Here is a 20,877-nt window from a genome sequence, read left to right as displayed (position 1 = left end):
AGGAGGAGGAGGAGGAGGAAGAGGAGGAGGAGGAGGAAGAGGAGAAGCCGGGTAGTGGTGGCACACACAGCATTTGGGAGGCAGAGGCAAACAGATTTCTGAGTTCGGGGCCATCCTGGTCTACAAAGTGAGTTCCAGGACAGCCAGGGCTATTCAGAGAAACAAAAAAACAAAACAAAACAGAACAAAACAAAACAAAAAACAAAACAAAAAACAAAAAACAACAAAAAAGGGCTGGTGAGATGGCTCAGTGGGTAAGAGCACCCGACTGCTCTTCCGAAGGTCCAGAGTTCAAATCCCAGCAACCACATGGTGGCTCACAACCATCCGTAACGAGATCTGGCGCCCTCTTCTGGAGTGTCTGGAGACAGCTACAGTGTACTTACATATAATAAATAAATCTTAAAAAAAAAAAAAAAGGTATTTCGGTTTCCATCTGTTTATTGCTTCTTGCCCTACATTACATCATCAAGACAATATTTAAATAGGAATTCCCTGCAGTGTTGTTCTCATGGCAAATCTCTAAGTTTCAGACACTTCCTACAGCTAGTCTATGTTTAGTTCTTCCAGGTACAGTTGTCACTAATTAGTCATTGTTGGAAATAAAAGCTTACTTCAGCACCGAGTTCAACATAATTTCACCGTCTAAGGGTCACCCAGGTTCTGAGTTGCTTCAATATTTTAGTCATTTACATCAACAATCTCAGTGATTTGTCCAATTATTTCACTGTCCTCTTATTATATTTATAAAGCAATGTAGAGTGGGTGATCAACTGTGATCAGAAGTGAACTAGCTCATCATATTCTGCCAAATGGCTTGCTAGTTACATTGTCTTCAATCCTGGCCTGCTTTTTCCTCTGAATCTGGTTGACAAAGTCTGCTCCTTTCCCAGGTAAATGAGCTGAGACTGGAGTAAGGAGATGGGACATCCAGGAGAAGAAAAGGAAAAGGGAGATGTGAGAGGCTAGAGGCCAGAGGATAGAGGGGAGAGGGGAGAGGACAGAGGGATAGAGAAAGGGAGAGGGAGAGGTAGAGGGAGAGGTAGAGGGAGAGGGACAGGGAGAGGGACAGGGACAGGGACAGAGAATTTTCACAAAGTAACATCAGAAGATTGAGGATAGAACTATATAGGATGCAGACTTAGTGTTCGACACAGATTAAAGATGCTCAGAAGCCTGATATCTGAGATCTGGCATCTATTACTGTTCCAGGTGATGTGTCACAGCCTGCATCTGAGATGTGTCAGAAAATGAAGGAGTAGGAAGCTGTCATGGAGCTGAGAATGCAGGAAAGTGTAGCCTGTACACTTGCTCAAAATTGTGGTTAAATATTGAAGAAAGGTATAGGAGTATTAAGAATTAATTCATATTTCATGAGAAAAATTTGCATCGACCTTGCATGTGAAATTTAGAGAGAAGTATTAAATTAGTGAACTTGTTCAATGTATTACTGTGTTGGGGTGATCTTATGTGTATTGTATAAGATTGTCTTTATATTATTCACATCCTGATCTCTAGGCTGCAGAAAGTTGAGTGCATACCATTCTTCAGTATTGTTATTCATATCTCTAATGATATTATGTGAACACTTGTGCTCTCAACTCTTGACAGGTTTAATAAAAAGCTGATGGCCTGTCACAGAGGAGGAGAGAACAGGTAGAACTTCCAGCGAGAGAAAGAAACTCGGTGACAGGAGCAAATGTTACCAGACAGATGAAGAGGAAAAAGCAGGCCAGAATTCAAGGAAATATAACTAACAATCAATTTGGCAGAACATAGACTAATATAGATATTTTAATTTAATTCATAGGAGCTAGTTAGTAACAAGAGTAAGATAAGGCTAAAAGCTATAATTAATAAATATGTCTTGGTGTTTTAATTAAGAACTAGGACAGACAAAGTATATGCCTATACCTATGTTGGCATTAATGTGAGCACATGTATTTACCATAATTTGGTCAATAACAATGGAGTAGAAGTGTTTGATCATACACTAAATCAATATCTAATTCCCAGGATATGATGAGCATTGCTCTTAATATACTCCTTTGTTGTGCTGTGTTTTCCCACACTGGGTTTCTTTATATAGCTCTGGTTGTCCTGAAGCTCTATCTTTGTAGACAAACTTAGACTTGAACTCAGAGATCCACATGTCTCTACCTCCCAAATCCTTGAAATAAAGGTATTTTTCACTGCTAATTTGTTATTTGAAATATTCTTAAACAAATATTTTCAATCACCCTAGGTTCTTTCATAAATTTTGAGTTGGAGGCTCAAGGAGTATGCATTGATCACAGATTCCAAATGTATACTCTTCTCTATTCCCAATATCCTGCCTGTAATCACATGACAATTACAGAACACTAACCACAATAATAGAAGACCAATTTTACAGTCTTTGGGATAACAGGTGTGACAGTGATCCTCAGTGTTTTGTCCAGATGGTGACTGAGGACATTGTCCAAGATGAATGTAGAATTTGTTAGTCACTTACTTCAGAGGTAAGTTACAGACTGAACATTCCAGAGATTCTTGAAAACATCTTTAAAATGGATATTCTTGCATCTTATATATCTGGCCACTGGGAACACCAAAGTGTATCAATTTGTGAAGGAATCAGAGTGACATGATGTGAGCCAGTTTCCAGACACAATCCTCTCTGAAAAGGAACCTGAAATAGTGAAATTGTGCTCAGTTCCTTAGATGGTCTTCAGAATCATCATATATAGACAGGTCCAAAAGGTAATGCTAGGCATTTGTGATCAATGAAAAGAGGACCCAACCAGAGGAAAAAGGAAAAAAAAACATTGATGTGGAAAGGGGAAAAATAGAAAAATGCTATAAATCAATATGATCATTTATTTAAGGATAGTTCTTGCACAGTTTCATAGACATTGTACCAGATCAGCAAGTATTATGATCCTCATATTATTCTAAATAAGGAGAAGCTTATATTATTTATTTACATTCTAGGGGACCTGGACATTTGTGAATGAATTACACTATAAGAAGAGGTTGTCTATGTAAATCCACACTACTTAATGAGTCATGCACTACTGTGGGTTGCAACCTATGTGAGCCACCAGCATCCTATACAATGGAGTATGAAATACAGCATTATCAACATTACCCATCACTTCAAGGGGTCTGAAATGCCAAGATAAAACAAAGTCGCCTTCAGAACTATAGGGATAACTGTTCCTCTATAGTCAGAAGTCCTTGATGCCCTAAGGATGCTGCCCTGTGAACTGACAATTCATAGTACATCACATAGATTCTGACCAGTTATGGAAGAGAAGACATGCATTGAACTGGTCATTCTCTCTCTATCCTGCAGTATTAGGTACGTCTAACTTGTGAAACCAAAGTAAGAACACAATATACATGAATATTCTGAATGTCTGTAGTATGTATTTTCGTTTAATATGAATAGCTTTTCTTCAGATACTTAAATACCCATTATCACATACAAAGTGTTGTTTTTTTCTCTCATAGTGGGACAATATTCCAAAGCCATCATTCATTAGCAAAAACACAAATCCTGTAATACTTAAATAACACATACCCTGTGCAGGAATAAGTGAATCCTGGTTTGAGAAGGCACAAAAGGAAAGATAGAGCTTTCTAAGCACACATTTTCTTCACCCATTAGGAACATTATAATGAGACTTTTCTCTCTCCCTTCGTCTCATTAAATGCATACACATGCAGGTTGAAAAACATACTGTGTTGCAGAATAATTTGTTGATTTCACTTCCTTCTCAAAGTGAATTGTTTTGAACTGTTAACTTTTCTGTGAGCATCACGGTGGTTCCTTCCCTGTCTCTTGACTCCTGTATCTGTTCCAGGAATTCACACATGGATACATGTGAAGCTCCATCTGAGCTCCAGATTCATCATGGTCATTCTGTCCTCAGCTTCTCTAGCCCAGGTACAGCCTGGTGACTGCAACAACGACCCTGATCTCACTTGTTTGCATCTTATTACAAATGAGGACTCTTAGACCTGGATCCAACTGCCACTATGCAAGCAGATAACTTTGAAAGCATCATTGATGATAATGAAGAAACAACTTAAATTCAGATGCTGAGACATGCTTTTTTCATTTCCCTTTAAACAAGATCACTTTCACACTACATCTGAACCCACCAAGCACATTAGTTGCATGGGCATGTTACTGCTCAAATAAGACTGGGCATCTTAAGTGTAAAGGATGGAAAATCTACCTACAGGTGAGTTCTTGACCAGCAGGGGGCAGATTAGGGCCAAGAATACCCATCAGAGAGATGTGGTCCGTGAGTGGGGAACTCTGTATCCTCTGAGGTTTCCTTTCTTAACTTTCTACTCAGATTTCTGCAAGTCTATAATGCACATAACCATAGATCATGACAAGAACCAGAAAACTGAAATAATATTAATTACATTTCAAGTCTGTATGTCACCATTTTACACATACTTTCCTTAAATCTTTTATTTTTGATAAAAATAATGTATGAGGAGATCCATAAACCCACACTACATTCTGAACATGAAATTAAACCATCAACATAATTATATTCCCAAATGTATACTAGGCAACTATGATTATTTTTTGACTATTTGTTTAGAAGTCAGTTTTTAAGTTTTGTTGCCTTGTACTCTATAATGCACCTTTTTTACTCCCAAAATACTTGTTTTATTGTGCTATATGTATTTTATACCCTTAATATTTTTTAAATTTTTACTTCAACAGACTTTTTAGATTTCTTTTTTTTTAAATTAGTTATTTTCTTCATTTACATTTCCAGTGCTATCCCAAAAGTCCCCCATTACCCCCCCCCACTCCTCCACCCATCCACTCCTACTTCTTGGCCCTGTCGTTCCCCTGTACTAAGGCATATAAAGTTTGCATGACCAATGAGCCTCTCTTTCCACTGATGGCCGACTAGGCCATCTTCTGATACATATGCAGCTAGAGACAGGAGCTCAGGGGTGTACTGGTTAGTTCATATTGTTGTTCCACCTATAGGGCGGCAGATCCCTTTAGCTCCTTGGGTACTTTCTCTAGCTCCTCCATTGGGGGCCTTGTGATCCATCCAATAGATGACTGTGAGCATCCACTTCTGTGTTTGTTAGGCCCCAGCATAGTCTCACAAGAGACAGCTATATCAGGGTCCTTTCATCAAAATCTTGCTAGTATATGCAATGGTGTCAGCGTTTGGAGGCTGATTATGGGATGGATCCCCGGATATGGAAGTCTCTAGATGGTCCACCCTTTCGTCTCAGCTCCAAACTTTGTCTCTGTAACTCCTTCCATGGGTGTTTTGTTCCCAATTCTAAGAAGGGACAAAGTGTCCACACTTTGGTCTTCATTCTTGAGTTTCATGTGTTTCACAAATTGTATCTTATATCTTGGGTGTTCTAAGTTTCTAGGCTAATATCCACTTATCAGTGATTTCATCTTACCTCTCTTATCACCCTTTAATTTGGTTTATGCTTTTCAAATGTCTTGTTCTCCATTTCACAACACCATTTCATGTTTGAAATATCATGCCTCAATGATCTGACTTCTCTACTTCAATTTATATTTATTTTACTATATCATCTCCTTAACATTCCTCAGACCCTAATGGCCTCATTGATCTTTTACAGTACATGACCTAGCAGTTTATAATATCAGTCTTCAGGTAAGATGTACCCTCCTTAGTGCCTGACAGTTACGTTGAGACAAATTGCTTTTGTTGAGTCCCTGATTCTGAATGACCTACCTACAGGAGAGCTCTCAGAACTGCAGAGCCAGATGCAAAGATACAAAAAGAGTCTTTTATTGATAGGAGTCAGACTTGGATCTAAAATCTTCCCACTGTGCAGGACAGGAGTGCCAACTGGAGCCTAAAAGGCTTGGTGCTTATATACAGCATAGTGTGAGATTCTTTGGATTTTAGGGTGACAGAGGAGGCAACAGGGAAGTCATTTTTCAAATATGACAATGTTCGCCAAGGTGGAATCCTGTGACTGGAAGCAGGAGAACTCTTCTGACCTGGGGAATAACTTTATGGTGCTTTCAGAAACTAGTCTGTTTTAAGATCAGCCATTCCTACCTGCGACCCCTGATTATCTTCTCAAGGATGTTTAGAAGAAGGCAAATAAAGTATCTGTACATCTTGATTCTCTCTACATATATCTTAGTCAACTTAAAAACAAAAACAAAAAATAATGTTTTCTTTTTGCTTCTTTCCCAGGGACAGGCCCCAGCTTCACCTGGTAAGTGCTTAGCCATTTATCTGTGAGAGTGCCAGCCTCAGTAACCTGGAAGCAAGGAGGCTGATATTTGTGTATTCTAAAGCAGGCATTTATGGCTCCTGGCAGGGGTGTTAAGGGATGTGTTTATGGACAGTGATATGCTGGCTCCATACTGAATCCCTTCTGAATGGCCAGGGAGAGAGGAGTGAAGCCTAACTGTGCTAACTGCAGGAAGGAGCAGGGGAATGGCGAGGAAGCTTGGAAGAAAGCTGCCTGCACACTTCACTTTCTTTTTTTTATTAGATATTTTCTTCATTTACATATCAAATGTTATCTCCAAAGCCCCCTATACCCTACCCCCTCCCTGTTTCCCAACCTACTCACTCCTGCTTCCTGGCCCTACCATTCCCTTGTACTGGGGCATATGATCTTCACAAGACCAAGGGCCTCTCCTCCCATCGATGGCCAAGTAGGCCATCCTCTGCTACATATGCAACTAGAGAGAGTGCTCTGGGGTGGGGGGTACTGGTTAGTTCATGTTGTTGTTCCTCCTATAGGGTTGCAGACCCCTTTAGCTCCTTGGGTACTTTCTCTAGCTCCTTCATTAGGACCCTGATATAGCTCTCTCTTGTGAGGCTATGCCAGTGCCTGGCAAATATAGAAATGGTGCTCACAGTAATCTATTGGATGGAGCACTTCATTTTCTAATTGAATTTTGGCCCTGCACCATAGGAAAGACTTCTTCCCAGGTAAACATAGTCAAAAGCCCATGGCTGCAGATGACATAGGCATAGTAGACCCTTGTTGCATTGCTTATGGTCAAGTACTCAACTTGCCTTATAATATTTATGTTTATACCCAATAGATTATTGTTGTTCTCGGCCTTAATCACAGAAGCTTCTGTGTGTAGTGTGTATTAATTAATGTAGACATGTTTTAATAGACAGGGTGCCGAGAATAAACCTCTGAATACTTAATCACTGATGAGACATCTATATAAATGGCCCAACAAAAACCCAAAGACCATCACAAAAGAGGGATTAGAAAGAACATAAGATCCAGAATGTTGAGTATTATATACATGATATAAAGTCTCAGGACTTGACATGAGCTCTCATCAGCTACAGTTCTGAGCACAAGCCATGGACAATAAGTTCAAACAGCCAAAGTTACAATATGAGAGCCTGTGCAATAATTGATCAGATAAAGTATCTCCTGGAAAGCTTAGTAATAATAGCTTAATCCCTTGAACCTATATCTTACAACACACAAATTGAATTTCCAAGGTTGTCGTCTTAGGAAAACACATATATAATGGTACATGTGTGTTCTGTTCTTACAACTAAACATAGTATATAATTTTTAAAAATCAATCTGAGGGCTTTTTGACATTTGATGACCAATGAGGAAAATTTAACCACATTTTTGGAATGTTTTTGAAGGTTCCCTATGTACTAGTGAATGACCTCACCTATGTGTATATAAATAGCAGTAATTGGGCATCATGCTATTAGTTAATAAAATAAAAGAGGCCAGGATGTTGGGAAGAAGATCTATTGGAAGGTACCAAGGGAAACCAGGGGGACATAGTAGAGGTAGATATGATCATAGTATATTTCATTTATAAATGGAAATTGCAAACAACTAAAATAATTCTGTAAAGTAGATTACATTAATTTTATACATGTTTAGGATTTTCATACAAGTGTATTGCTTACACTGTGTATATTTTCCCCATATATATTACCTTCATATTTCTTGCCCTCTTATTTTTCACTTTATTATACTAGAGAGTTTCAAGTCACATCATTATGTATTTATTTGTATGCGTATGTCTATATAACAGTGCAGTTTTTAAGTACTACTTAGAGTCTCACTCAATGTCCATGTTTCTAATATGACATCAGTTAATACCATCATCTCCAGTTGCATCCATTTTACTAAAGTTGACATAAGTATTTATTCTGATCTAATGAAAGGTGTGCTGATTAGATAGATAGATAGATAGATAGATAGATAGATAGATAGATAGATAGATAGATAGATGTGTGTGTGTGTGTGGGGGTGTCTGTGAGTGTAGGTATGTGTGTGTTTTATACATGTATATGTGTGTATTTATTTCCTCATGCAATCTTCTTTTGACAATAACATAGTTTGTATATAAAGAATTACTGCAGCAACATCAGTATAACTAAGCTATGTAAATAAATAGTTTGAACTGCAATTACTTTTTGTTGTGTGGGTGAGATTTTTAGTATATAATATGTTGGAATTCACAAGTGTTAACTGCATGTATTGTAAGGAGGCTGCAAATTCTAATAACTTAGCTGATTTTGAAATTTCTCAACACCATGGCCATCCTTGTAACTACGTGCAAATCTATGTGTTAATCTTTTACAAGTGCAGCCACTGTCTCAGGCTGCAAATTTTTTAGAGCTTTGGCCTAATGTTACATTCATAGCCTCTTCACAGGGCCTAAGGAAGGGGTATGGGATGAATTTCCTCTGAGATAATTAGGACATGGACCTCATCATGCTGGTACGTGAGGCAGATATCATTTACCACCTTCTTCTCCAGCAAGCAGTAGGTCCTTATCTAAGATGTACCCTGCTCATGAATATGCAAATCCTGTGAGTCTACAGTGGTTTATATAGGGATGTCTACAGCCCACAAAACATAAGATCACAGTCTTCTCTATAATCACTGAGTGCATAGGACCTCACAATGGGGTGGATCTCTATCATCCTCTTTCTAGTGGCAACAGCTATAGGTAAGGGGCTCACAGTTTCAAACTCGAAGAGAGGCCATACACTCATGTGACATCTACTCTGCCTTTCTCTCCACAGGTGTCCACTCTCAGGTCCAGCTGCAGCAGTCTGGGGCTGAGCTGGTGAGGCCTGGGGCCTCAGTGAAGATGTCATGCAAGGCTTCTGGCTACACCTTCACTACCTATCCTATAGAGTGGATGAAGCAGAATCATGGAAAGAGCCTAGAGTGGATTGGGAATTTTCATCCTTACAATGATGATACTAAGTACAATGAAAAGTTCAAGGGCAAGGCCACATTGACTGTAGAAAAATCCTCTAGCACAGTCTACTTGGAGCTCAGCCGATTAACATCTGATGACTCTGCTGTTTATTACTGTGCAAGGCACAGTGTTGCAACCACATCCTGAGTGTGTCAGAAACCCTGGAGGAGAAGAAAGCTGCCCTGGGACTGAGATGACTCAGAGATTGGCCTGAATTCTTGCTTATTCACAATCATTTTGAAAATCCATTTTTGTATCTGTTCCTTAAAGACTTATTGTGTTTTTGTCAGCTTTGTAAAAGGACATCTATGAATTACATGATGCTGATTTAGGATAATTCTAGAGTACCCCATACCTTGTCAATGTCATTACCAATGACCACCTCCATTGACATTTTTCTTCTTTAATAAAACAATAAAATAGGATAGTGTGATTATTCACAATACAAACATCTCTGTATTCTGATAAATCCTAGAATGTTTATTGGTATAGCTGGGAAAAAAGTATAATAAGAATTTGACCTGTAAATTTCCACCATCTCTGGGAATCAACAAATCTTTACTGGTCTATGTCTTAAGTGACTTAGATGTGTATTATTCACCCTGACTGTATCCAGCAGAAGTTTGAGGGTGTTAGAATGTAGAATGTATTTATATCAGAATGTAAAGCCACACAAATGTAATTCCTATCTGTTAGACAAATTAATATTAAATCATTTTTCACAGAACTTGAAAGGAAATAAAACTTGAGACCTGTGATTCATGTAATTTAAGTCAAATAGCCCAAAGAGTTGTTTGTGAGCTTTGAAACCTGGGGCTGAGAACGTAGCAGAACAGGCCAGGACATGCCCGGGCAGGCCTATCGTTAAGACACTCCTGAGGCTGCTTAGCCATAAAGATAAAGAGAATGACATGCTGGACATGCCGGACTGGCCCAGCACCTCCCTATCTCCCACCCTTCTGACCTAAGTTAAATGTTAACAGGCTTCTAATGTTTAAATAGACCAATCATGTGAAACTGCGCCAATTCCTCCCCCAGCCCCAGCCCCTTTTCTATAAAAACCCCTAGCTTCCAAGCCTCGGGGTCGAAACCACTGTCTCCTGTGTGAGATATGTTTCGACCTGGAGGAGCTCCACCATTATGGCTCCACCATGTGGTCGACACCTCTGTCCCCTGCGGGAGATACATGTTGGCCCGGAGCTCCATCATTAAACTACTTCGTGCTTTTACATCAAGATGGTCGTCTGTTCGTGATTCTTGGGTGCATGCCGAATCAGGAATTGAGTGGGGGTTTCCCCACTAGGTTCTTTCAAACTCATTTACCGACTCAATGTTTGTACCTGCTAATATGGGTTGATTTTGAGGTCTCATGTTAATATTTGACTGTATAAAAGGTGGTCACAGTCTCAATAATTAACTGTACAGTACTAGTCTTTAGAAACATATTCTAATGTAGCACTAGCTTTCACAGTTACTTGTATTCCTGGTGGCTATCTTTGTGCTATAGAGAATTTGTGAACTATTGTGTCTCTATTTCTATGTGTGGAAGCAAACCATGAGAAGAGATGACACTGAGAACTGGGTGCAGATTAAATTTGCCAATATGGATCAGATTTCAGGGAGTCTAAGAACAGATAGTTTACTGTAGGTATACAGTGGCAAGTGGTAGGTAGTGTCACATCAAAGGAAACTAGCTGAGTCAGAGAAGCTGCACCCCAGGTGGCCGCACCTCACTGGCATAAGGTCTGAACCAGCCTGCTTTAGGCTGGAGGACATTACACACAGTAATTGTACAAAGGAGTGATACTGTTAATATATATAACTAAAATGTTGAAGCATCTCAGGACCTTGCTGACTAAATATCCCTCAATAGCTAACTATGCCACTCTTGAGCATATTAAAAAAGGACTCGACATCCTACTAGACACTTGTTTTATCACATTCATTGGTGCTCAATTGGTATAAGCTGAAATTGGGAATGGTCTAGAGGTTATCAGTGGAAAAATTGGATGAATAAATGTAGAACTAAACTGAAAGCCACCTTGTATGTAATGAAGACCTGGTGCTGATTGGTCTTAGTCCCGTGCTTGCTGCTTCAATCTCTTTCTATTCACATGACCTTTGCTCAGGTGATTTAGATAGTCTTGTTCTTCTGGCATCCTCTTTCACCTCTGGCTCTTACACTCTTTCAGTTGCATCTTCTGTGGGCTTCCTTGAGCTCAGAAGAATGGAACTGAAAAAAAAAAAATAAAAGCAAAATTCTAGGCCTTTAGGCTCAGGCTTGGGAATGTGACCTCTGTGACTCAATGCTCCAAGGTATGCTAATCATAAAACAGATAGCAACATTCCTCCACCCACCTGCTTCCTGGGTTCAAAGAGTGTTCATACAAAGAATGTGCTAATTGTTAGGGGCTCTTAGAAACTGTCTTGAGAGATCACCAGAAAAATTATCAGGTATTCCTTGTGACTCTTGTGACTTTGCACTTCCTTGTGACTCTTAACTGGTATCTTTGGTATTTTCCAACAACGCCCTCCCCACTTCCTTGAGTTGTGGTTTCTTCCTTTAAATGCCCCCTTACCCAGCTACTCGGGGTGCCAACGTCCTCTACACCTGCATGGTGTATGACCGTGGGCCCGAGAGCGCTCTTAAATTAAATGTCCTCTTGCAGTTTGCAGCAAGACTGTTTCTCGTGATTGATTTGGGGTGTCGCCTCTCCTGAGTCAGAACGTGGGGGAGTTCTCACGTTGTGGGTCTTTCAGGATTTAATGGGGGGGTCCATTTAGAGCTGTGTGTTCCAATATCTCTCTTTCTGCCTAAAGTCTAACATGGGTTTCAGTATTTGTTATGATTTAGTTTTATTACTAAATTATTGAGTGTATGAGCAAATGGGTCTATGATTCTTAATCTTTCTCTTGGTCCTTTTTTTCATTCTTTGATTTTCCTTGACATACTTTTGAATGATGGTTTTGTTTTACATTATATTTACTTCTATAAGTTTAGTTTTTATAATTTAGCAGCCTATTTTTGTCTAATGAGTGTTAGAAAGAGGGTGGAACTAGATGATAGTTGAAGCGCAGAACTTGCCGTAGTAGAGGGTGGGAGAACTCTAATCAGGATGTATTGTATAAAAAAGAAAATCTATTTTTAATAAAAGGGGAAAAAGATGTCCATACAAAAGAACATTACACAGCTGTTAACATATACAAAATCATGCAATTTGCTAGTAAGTAGGTTGAACTACAGAAAAAGTCTCATATAAATTAGAATGATACAGACCCTAAAAGAGAAACATGTATATATTTTCTTAAATGTGAATGTGAGCTGTTATGTATTCTGTTGTCAGGCTACAATCCTTTACGCTCAGCTCCAGGCCCTTCAATTTTAATCCATCCCTATACATTCAATTTCCCTTCCCTAGGATACCATCACTGTCCAGTAGATTCTTCCTCTAAATCTCAACCCCATGTACATAAGGATTATTGGTGGGATTGCAAGCTTGCACAACCACTCTGTAAATCAGTCTGGGGTTTCCTTGAAAAATTGTACACAAAATTACCTGAGAACTCAGCAATTCCACTCCTAGGCATATACACAAAAGATTCTTCAACACATAACAAGGACACATGTTCTACTATGTTCATAGCAGCCTTGTTTTTAATAGCCAGAAGCTGGAAAAAATCTAGATGTTCTTCAACAGAGAAATGGATACAGTATATGTGGTACATTTACAAAATGGAGTACTACTCAGCTATTAAAAACAATGAATTCATGAAATTCTTAAGTAAATGGATGGAACTAGAATCATCCTGAGAGAGGTAATGAAATCACAAAAGAACACACGTGGTATGGACTCACTGGTAAGTGGATATTAGCCCCAAAGCTTGGAATACCCAGTATACAATTCACAGAACATATGAATTTCAAGAAGACCAAAGACCAAAGTGTGGATACTTCTTAGCAGGGGGAGCAAAATTCTCACAGGAGAAAATATGGAGACAAAAATTTGGAGCAGAGACTGAAGGGAAGGTCATCCAGAGACTGCCCCACCTGAAGATCTAGCCCATATACAGTTACCAAACCCAGACACTATTGTGGATGCTAACAAGTGCATACTGACAGGAGCCTGATATAGTTGTCTTCTGACAGGCTCTACCAGAGCCTGACAAGTACAGAGCCAGATGCTTGCAGCCAACCATTGGACTTAGCACGGTATCCCCATAGAAGAATTTGAGAAAGGACTGAAAGAGCTGAAGAATTTTGCAACCCCATAGGAAGAACAATATCAACCAACCAGAACTGCCCAGTTCTCCCAGGGACTAAACCACCAACCAAAGTGTCCACATGGAGGGACCCATGGCTCTAGCCACATATGTAGCAGAAGATGGCCTTGTTGGGCATCAATGGGAGAAGAGGCCCTTGGTCCTTTGAAGGCTCAATGTCCCAATATAGGGGAATGTTAGGGTGGAGAGGCAGGAGTAGGTGTGTGAGTAGGAGAACACCCCAACAGAAGCAGGGGGAGGGGGATATAGATTTTTAGGAGATAAACGGGAAACAGGATAACCTTTGAAATGTAAATAAAAAAATAGCCAATAAAAAAAGAAAAAAGAATCATAAGAGACAGTAGGCACCAGGATTTGAAGGCCTTTAACTCAACTGATCCAACGTCACAAGAACTCACAAAGGCATTTGCAAGAACAGGGCCACCATGGGTCTGTTTCTGGTCCTTTTTGTATATATTATACTTTGATTTTAGTAGTTTTATGGGACTTCTGATTGTTTGAATTAGATGACCTCTGATTCATGTGCCTTTTCTTAGGACTTTTTTGCTTTTGTTGATTAACCTTTTCCAACTTCAGTCAAATGCCTTTTATATTAGCTAATTATATTTTATTTTGCTAAGTTTTATTTTTACCTCTTAGAAGCCTGTTTTTACAAGAAACAGGAAGGAAGTTGATCCAGACAGAAGAGGTGACAAGTATCAGGAAGGAGTAGTGGGAGGGAATATATATATATATATATATATATATATATATATATATATATATCCCATATTTATATATATATGGATTAACCTATGTCAGGGTGAGGAGTTTATTTTTAATTTGACATGTTTAATAGGATATCCAATGGGGGGCATTTTATTGATTGATTGATTGAGTGATTTTTAAATTCCAGATGTTGCCCTCTCCACTGGTCCCACATAAACAAGTCCCTCCTTCTATTCCTTTCCCTTCTCCTCTGAGATGGTAGGTGCACCATTGGATATCCCCCAACTCTGGCCTATTAAGTCTCTACAGGGTTAGGGGCATCATTTCCCACTGAGATCAGACAAGTTAGTCCAGTAGGGGAGTGGATTTCAAGACAGGTAGCACCTTAGGGACAGCCTCCACTTCTGTTATTAGGGGACTCACATGAAGATTTAGCTACCCATTTGTTATACATACATTGGGTGTCTTGGTCAAGCCTATGTATTGTTTTTGGTTGTTGTTGGGGTCCCTGAGAGCCCTTGCAATTATGGAGTAAGTCTCATTGCAGATCTCTAAGATTCAGACAGTTATCTGATTGCTCAATTTCATCTTTTCTAAGCAGAGTTTTTACTTGTTAGTATAGCCCTATTTCAGCACTATGTTCAAAATTGTTTGAGCTTCTAAGTTTCAGACAGGTCCTATCTGCTTCAACATTTTAGTTATTAATAGCAATAGTCTCACTCCTGTGTACAATTATTGTGTAAGACTTTTCACTCTGTCTAATAAACAATGTAGGGAGATTGATTTACCCTCTGTCACAGGTGTTCTGCCAGAGGTCTAGCCTGATGAAAACAGCAAAGCAGCTGTTACTTCCTGTTATTACTTTTCTAGAAATGGGAACTGGTAGAGCTGGATCCAAATGCGACCAAGGTAGAATCTGTCTTTTAGAGGGATATTATAACCATAGTAGCACAATTTAAAATCACTGATGGAGACAACGTTATCCCTAGGTAAACTAGAGTCATTTATCCCTTCAGCTGAGCTCTGTAAACACTGGAGTTACAGGAATTTCTTAAGGCAGACTTGTGTGAGACAAGAAAAACCTAAATGCATCGGAGTTCATGACCAGCAGGGGTCAGCATGTGGGCAAGAATTCTCATAAAGAGATGAAATGGTTGGACCTGGAGGGCATCATCCTGAGTGAGGTAACACAATCACAAAAGAACTCAAATGATATGTACTCACTGATAAGTGGATATTAGCCCAGAAACTTAGTATACCCGAGATATAAGATACACTTTGCAAAACACATGAAACTGAAGAAGAATGAAGACCAAAGTGTGGACAATTTGCCCCTTCCTAGAATTGGAAACAATCACCCATGGAGGGAGTTACAGAGACAAAGTTTGGAGCTGAGACAAAAGGATGGACCATCTAGAGACTGCCATATCCAGGGATCCATCCCATAATTAGCCTCCAAACGATGACACCATTGCATACACTAGCAACATTTTGCTGAAAGGACCCTGATATAGCTGTCTCTTGTGAAACTAGGCCGGTGCCTAGCAAACACATAAGTGGATGCTCACAGTCAGCTATTGAATGGATTAGAGGACCCCCAGTAGAGGAGCTAGAGAAAGTATCCAAGGAGCTAAAGAGATCTGCAACCCTGTAGGTGCAACAACATTATGAACTAACCAGTACCCCGGAGCTCTTGACTCTAGCTGCATATGTATCAAAAGATGGCCTAGTCGGCTATCACTGGAAAGGCCCATTGGACTTGCAAACTTTATATGCCCCAGTACAGGGGAATGCCAGGGCCAAAAAGTGGGAATGGGTGGGTAGGGGAGTGGCGGGGGAGGGGGATTTTTGGGATAGCATTGGAAATGTAATTGAGGAAAATACATAATAAAAAATATTAAAAAAAAAGAGAGAGAGATGAGATGGATGGGGACGGTACTCTGTATAATCTGTGGTTTCTTTTCATAATTGTATTAACTGATCTGCCCGGCTTTGATTGACTTGTGATATCTCCATGCCCAAACACAGTAAAGATTCTTTATTAAACATTTCACAGTTTTATGTTTACTTGTTTTATTTGCTTTTTATAGCTTTTGAAAAAATACACGAAATGTATTCTAATAACTGATTCCCTTATCCCAAACTTATTCCAGATCCTTCCTACCTACCAACTCACTAAACTACACACATTTTATTCTTTCTGAAAAACCAAAAAATGAGAAATTAATTTAAAAGGGATTTAAAAGCAACGAAAAACTAAAGAAACTAAACTAAACATACACATACACACACACACACACACACACACACACACACAAACACACACATGGAAACCAGTAAAACCACAAATTTCTAGCCATCATATATATGCCAAACGTCAGTGAGGCAATCAGAATTGAAAATGATATTAGAAAAAAATGTCTGCAAAAATACCATTGTTTTGATTTTCTTTTGTGCTACCAACTGCTAAGCAGATTTTGCATGATTAATTGTGCTTAGTGCCCCCTATGATCTCCATTGGGGAAAACTAGTTTTTCCTTTGCGTGTGAGTATTGGATGCAGAACTTCTTGGTTAGCAGTGAGAGCCCTTGTTCATTTCCATCTACAATTTTATCTGAGTTGACTTGGATCATGCTCTGAGTCTGCAGTTACAGTCTCTGTGAATTCACATGTCAGCAACCGTCCAATTGTGTCTGGAGTACATTCATTCTGTGGAGTTATCCACACCCTCTGGATCTTATAATCTCAATCTAAAACTTTTTTTATTATTAATATCTCTGTTTTGCTTTATCATGTTTTTAAATTCCTCATACTTTACGGTTCCAATTCTAGTCTCTCTGCTTCTACAATTCAATATACCAAACAAAATATTTAAATCTTTGAACACATATAAGTGAGAGTGAAGCACTTGGTTTATAGATAGGAGTGATTTATTCAGTATATTTTTTCAGTTCCAATGAGACACTTATAGATTACATAATTCATTTTACAGCTGAGTGATATTCATTTTACTGTGTGTACCATTTTTTCAAGTTTATTTATGCTTTGTTGGAAATCTAGGATGATTCTTTCTTCTTTGTGCTGTAAGTTGAGCATGAATAACATGCTCAACTATTCACATCAATTTATGTGAATAAATATGGATGTATGAACCTCGGTATAATAATATGTAGTGCCATTTGAGTACATGTTTGGGAGGGTTTTGCTGGGACAAAGCAATTTTATTTATTAGTTTTTGGTGAACATTCCTAGGAAAGTCTTCATCCTAGGAAAGTGTGGTTTAAGAGGATATTTAGTGATGATATATGCCCTCGCTCTATTGCTAAGGGTCATGCTGTCAAACTTCCTTATAAATATTTACCTTTATATCCAGTAGACTGTCTGAGCCTTGATCACAGAGGTTCATATGTGCTGTGTGTAAAGATCAATGCAGCCAATCATGAGTGGTCAGAGTGCTGAGAATGATTGACAGAGTACTCAGGCACAGACGAGTAATAATACCAACCTCTCACCCAAAAATCAAAATCAAGAACCATCATAAAACAGGGAAAGAGATATAGAAAATGGGGTCAAAGGATATCAATCTATCTCTAGAGATTTAATTGTTTTATTGCATGTAAGAACTCTCAGTAGATATATTTAACAGTATAAGATACACAAATCAATCCAGTAAAAATTACCACATGTGAGACCTCTAAATAGCTGAGCAGGTAAAGATGTCTACTGGAAAGCTTAGGAATATCAGGTAAATCTCATGAAACTGAATTACATAAGTAGTCCTCTGAGGTTAATACATCCACTTTGATACACAGGTACCCTCTCCTCACCCAAAAATAATATAATTCATTTTTAATACCATTACAAAATTGATGGTGAAGAGCACTTGAAGGCCCACACCAAGCTGAAGGTCTTTTGGCATGTGATGCCTGATAGGCAAAATATATTTTTTTGGGGGTGGAATATTTCTGAAGATTTACTCTTTAGTTGTGATAAACCTATCAGTGCATGTAAATGTAGCACTAATTAAACTCACTGTGTTATTAGGTAATGAAACAGAGGAAATGGGATTTTGGGAAAGAGACTTTTGTAAGGTCCCAAGGGGAACCACAGGAACCTAGTAGTTGTAAATTGTGGTCTAAGCCCTGGAAGTCATTGTAGATCATAGCATATTTCATATGTGATCGAGAATTTCAAAGAATAGAAATCTTTATGAAATGTGGAAATAACATCTTTACAAATGTACAGTTTTCATACTTTAATTTTGTATAACTTGCATATTTCTCCTGTAATATTCTCTTGTCCCTACTATTGCCCCTTATTATACTAGAGAATTTCACTAATGCAATGAAACATAAAAAAGCTGATAATGAGGGTCTCTTTTAATATTTGTGATTTTGAGATTGTCTTAATTAATACATTTATCTCTAATTACACCCATTTTTCAAAAGCAATGTAAATTTCTTATTTGTTTCCCATCAAAACATACTGTTCTTTCACTCATGTTAATAAGTGATAGCTTTCACCTATCACTTAGAGTAGGCTTTGTCCATCTTAAAATTAAGGGACTAAAGCAAGTACAATATATTTAATATAAAATAAAATATATACAAAATAAAAAAAAAACCAAACCAAAAACCCCAAAATGTTCTCTGTATACACACACACACACACACACACACACACACACACACATATATATATATATATATATATATCCCTTAGTGATAAAATCCTTTCTTGACACATCTAAAGCTGTTGCTATAATTTAGTTATTAATGATCCTCCTGCAATGATCATTTATAAGTAAGTATTTTTGAAGCACATTTACTTTTAGTCCATTTATTGAGTTTTGAAGCAGTATAAAATCTGTTGGAAAGACAAATATTAATTGCATATATGCGAAAGAAGTCTATAAAACTAAAAAAATAATCGCTGTTTTTAGAAATTTCCATTATCATAATCTCCTCCTCCTCTTCCTCCTCCTCCTCCTTCTTTGCTTTCTCCTTCTTCTTCATCATCATCACCATCATCACACTACACCCTCTGTAAATCAACTTGTCAACATATCCCCAAATGGAACAACAGTCTCAGGACAAAATCTATTGAGAGATTTATCCCTGTAGTTATATCCACAGCATCTGTCTAGAGTTCACAGAAAGTTACGGAATGCATTTCCTCAGACAGGATTATGAGTTGGACTTGAGCATTCTGCTGCCTGATCCATTCACATTTTCAGTCCTTATTCTCCAGTACTTCTCCAGCTGGACTAGGTCCTTCTCTAAGAAATACCCTGCTAATGAATATGAAAATTGTGTCAATTGATTGTAGTAAATACAGGGAAGTTTGCATCCTGTAAACAACCTATGTTCAGTGTCCTCTCCACAGTGCCTGAACACACTGCCTCTAACCATGGGATGGAGCTGGGTCTTTCTCTTCCTCCTGTCAGTAACTGCAGGTAAAGGACTCACCCATACCAAATCTGAAAAGAAGATATGGCCTGAGATGACAATGTCATCCATTCTGTCTTTTTCTCCACAGCTGTCCACTGCCAGGTCCAGCTGCTGCAGTCTGCAGCTGAGCTGGTGAAGCCTGGGGCTCCAGTGAAGCTGTCCTGCAAAGCTTCTGGCTACACCGTCAATGACCACTATATGGAGCAGGTAAAGCAGAGGCCTGGACAGAGCATGGAATGGATTGGACAGATTCATTTTGTATATGGTGGTACTGAATACAATGAAAAGTTCGAGGGTAAGTCCACAATAACTGTAGAAAAATCCTCCAACACAGCCTACATGGAACTCAACAGCTCAACATCTGAAGACTCTGTGGTTTATTACTGTGCATGTCACAGTGTTATAACCATATCCTGTGTGTGTCAAAAACCCTGAAGGAACAGCAAACTGCTCTGGGACTGAGATGACAAAAAAGACTAAACTTTAGACCTGCTCAGAAATAGTATTTTTGAATGACCATGTATTGCCTCCTCCTCACAGTTTTATTGTGCCTTTGTTGTATTTATAAGAGGATTTCGATGAGGAAAGTGATGCTGATTAGGGTAATCCTACAGGACACTGTACACTGTCAATCTCTTCACCAGTGACCACCTCCATTTACATGCTTCTTTTTAATAAAACAATAAAGAGGGGAAACTGTGACGATGCACGATAAAAGTATCACTGGATTCAGAGGGACAAGAAGTTTCTTGAAATAGTTGCAAATAAAGTATGAAAGGAATTTGATCTATAAAATCCAAATCATCAACATTTGGGCAAACAAACTCTCCCTTCATAGTCTTAAGTATTATGTAAGGTATGTTGATAATTCTGGCTGTGTGTTCCATCAGAAGTTCCTGTCTCTTAGAATATGAGAAATATTTATATCAGAATGCACAGACATGTAAATATAATTCCCGTAGGTTAGTCAAAATATTATTAAATCTCTTTTCATTGAACTCCTTTACCAATACAACCATATATAATTGTTAATTGAAGTAGGTTCTGAGATTACACATAAGTGGTTGATCCCATAGTTACTTCCTTTTCAGTCTTAGTAATCATCCCTACAGTCAATAGCCTTTTTTATTATATGGGCATATACTGATACAGCATCACCTCTCATAGTTAATTGCATCCCTGTTGCCA

The 20,877-nt window shown here is 38.6% G+C and overlaps 2 pseudogenes; both read left to right on the top strand.

Moving 5' to 3' along the window:
• The first annotated feature begins 8,946 nt into the window (after positions 1-8,946).
• LOC110307017 (Ig heavy chain V region 3 pseudogene) lies at positions 8,947-9,397 on the top strand (annotated as a pseudogene).
• Positions 9,398-19,648: 10,251 nt separating this feature from the next.
• LOC110306640 (immunoglobulin heavy variable 1-84 pseudogene) lies at positions 19,649-20,124 on the top strand (annotated as a pseudogene).
• The last annotated feature ends 753 nt before the right edge of the window (positions 20,125-20,877 follow it).

This window comes from Mus caroli, unplaced genomic scaffold, assembly GCF_978045245.1.
Source record: "Mus caroli unplaced genomic scaffold, Mus_caroli_1 scaffold_14, whole genome shotgun sequence".
In the NCBI taxonomy this organism is placed as follows: Eukaryota; Metazoa; Chordata; class Mammalia; order Rodentia; family Muridae; genus Mus; species Mus caroli.
The sequence above is the reverse complement of the archived record's forward strand: the minus strand, read 5'-3'. Positions and strand labels throughout refer to the sequence as shown.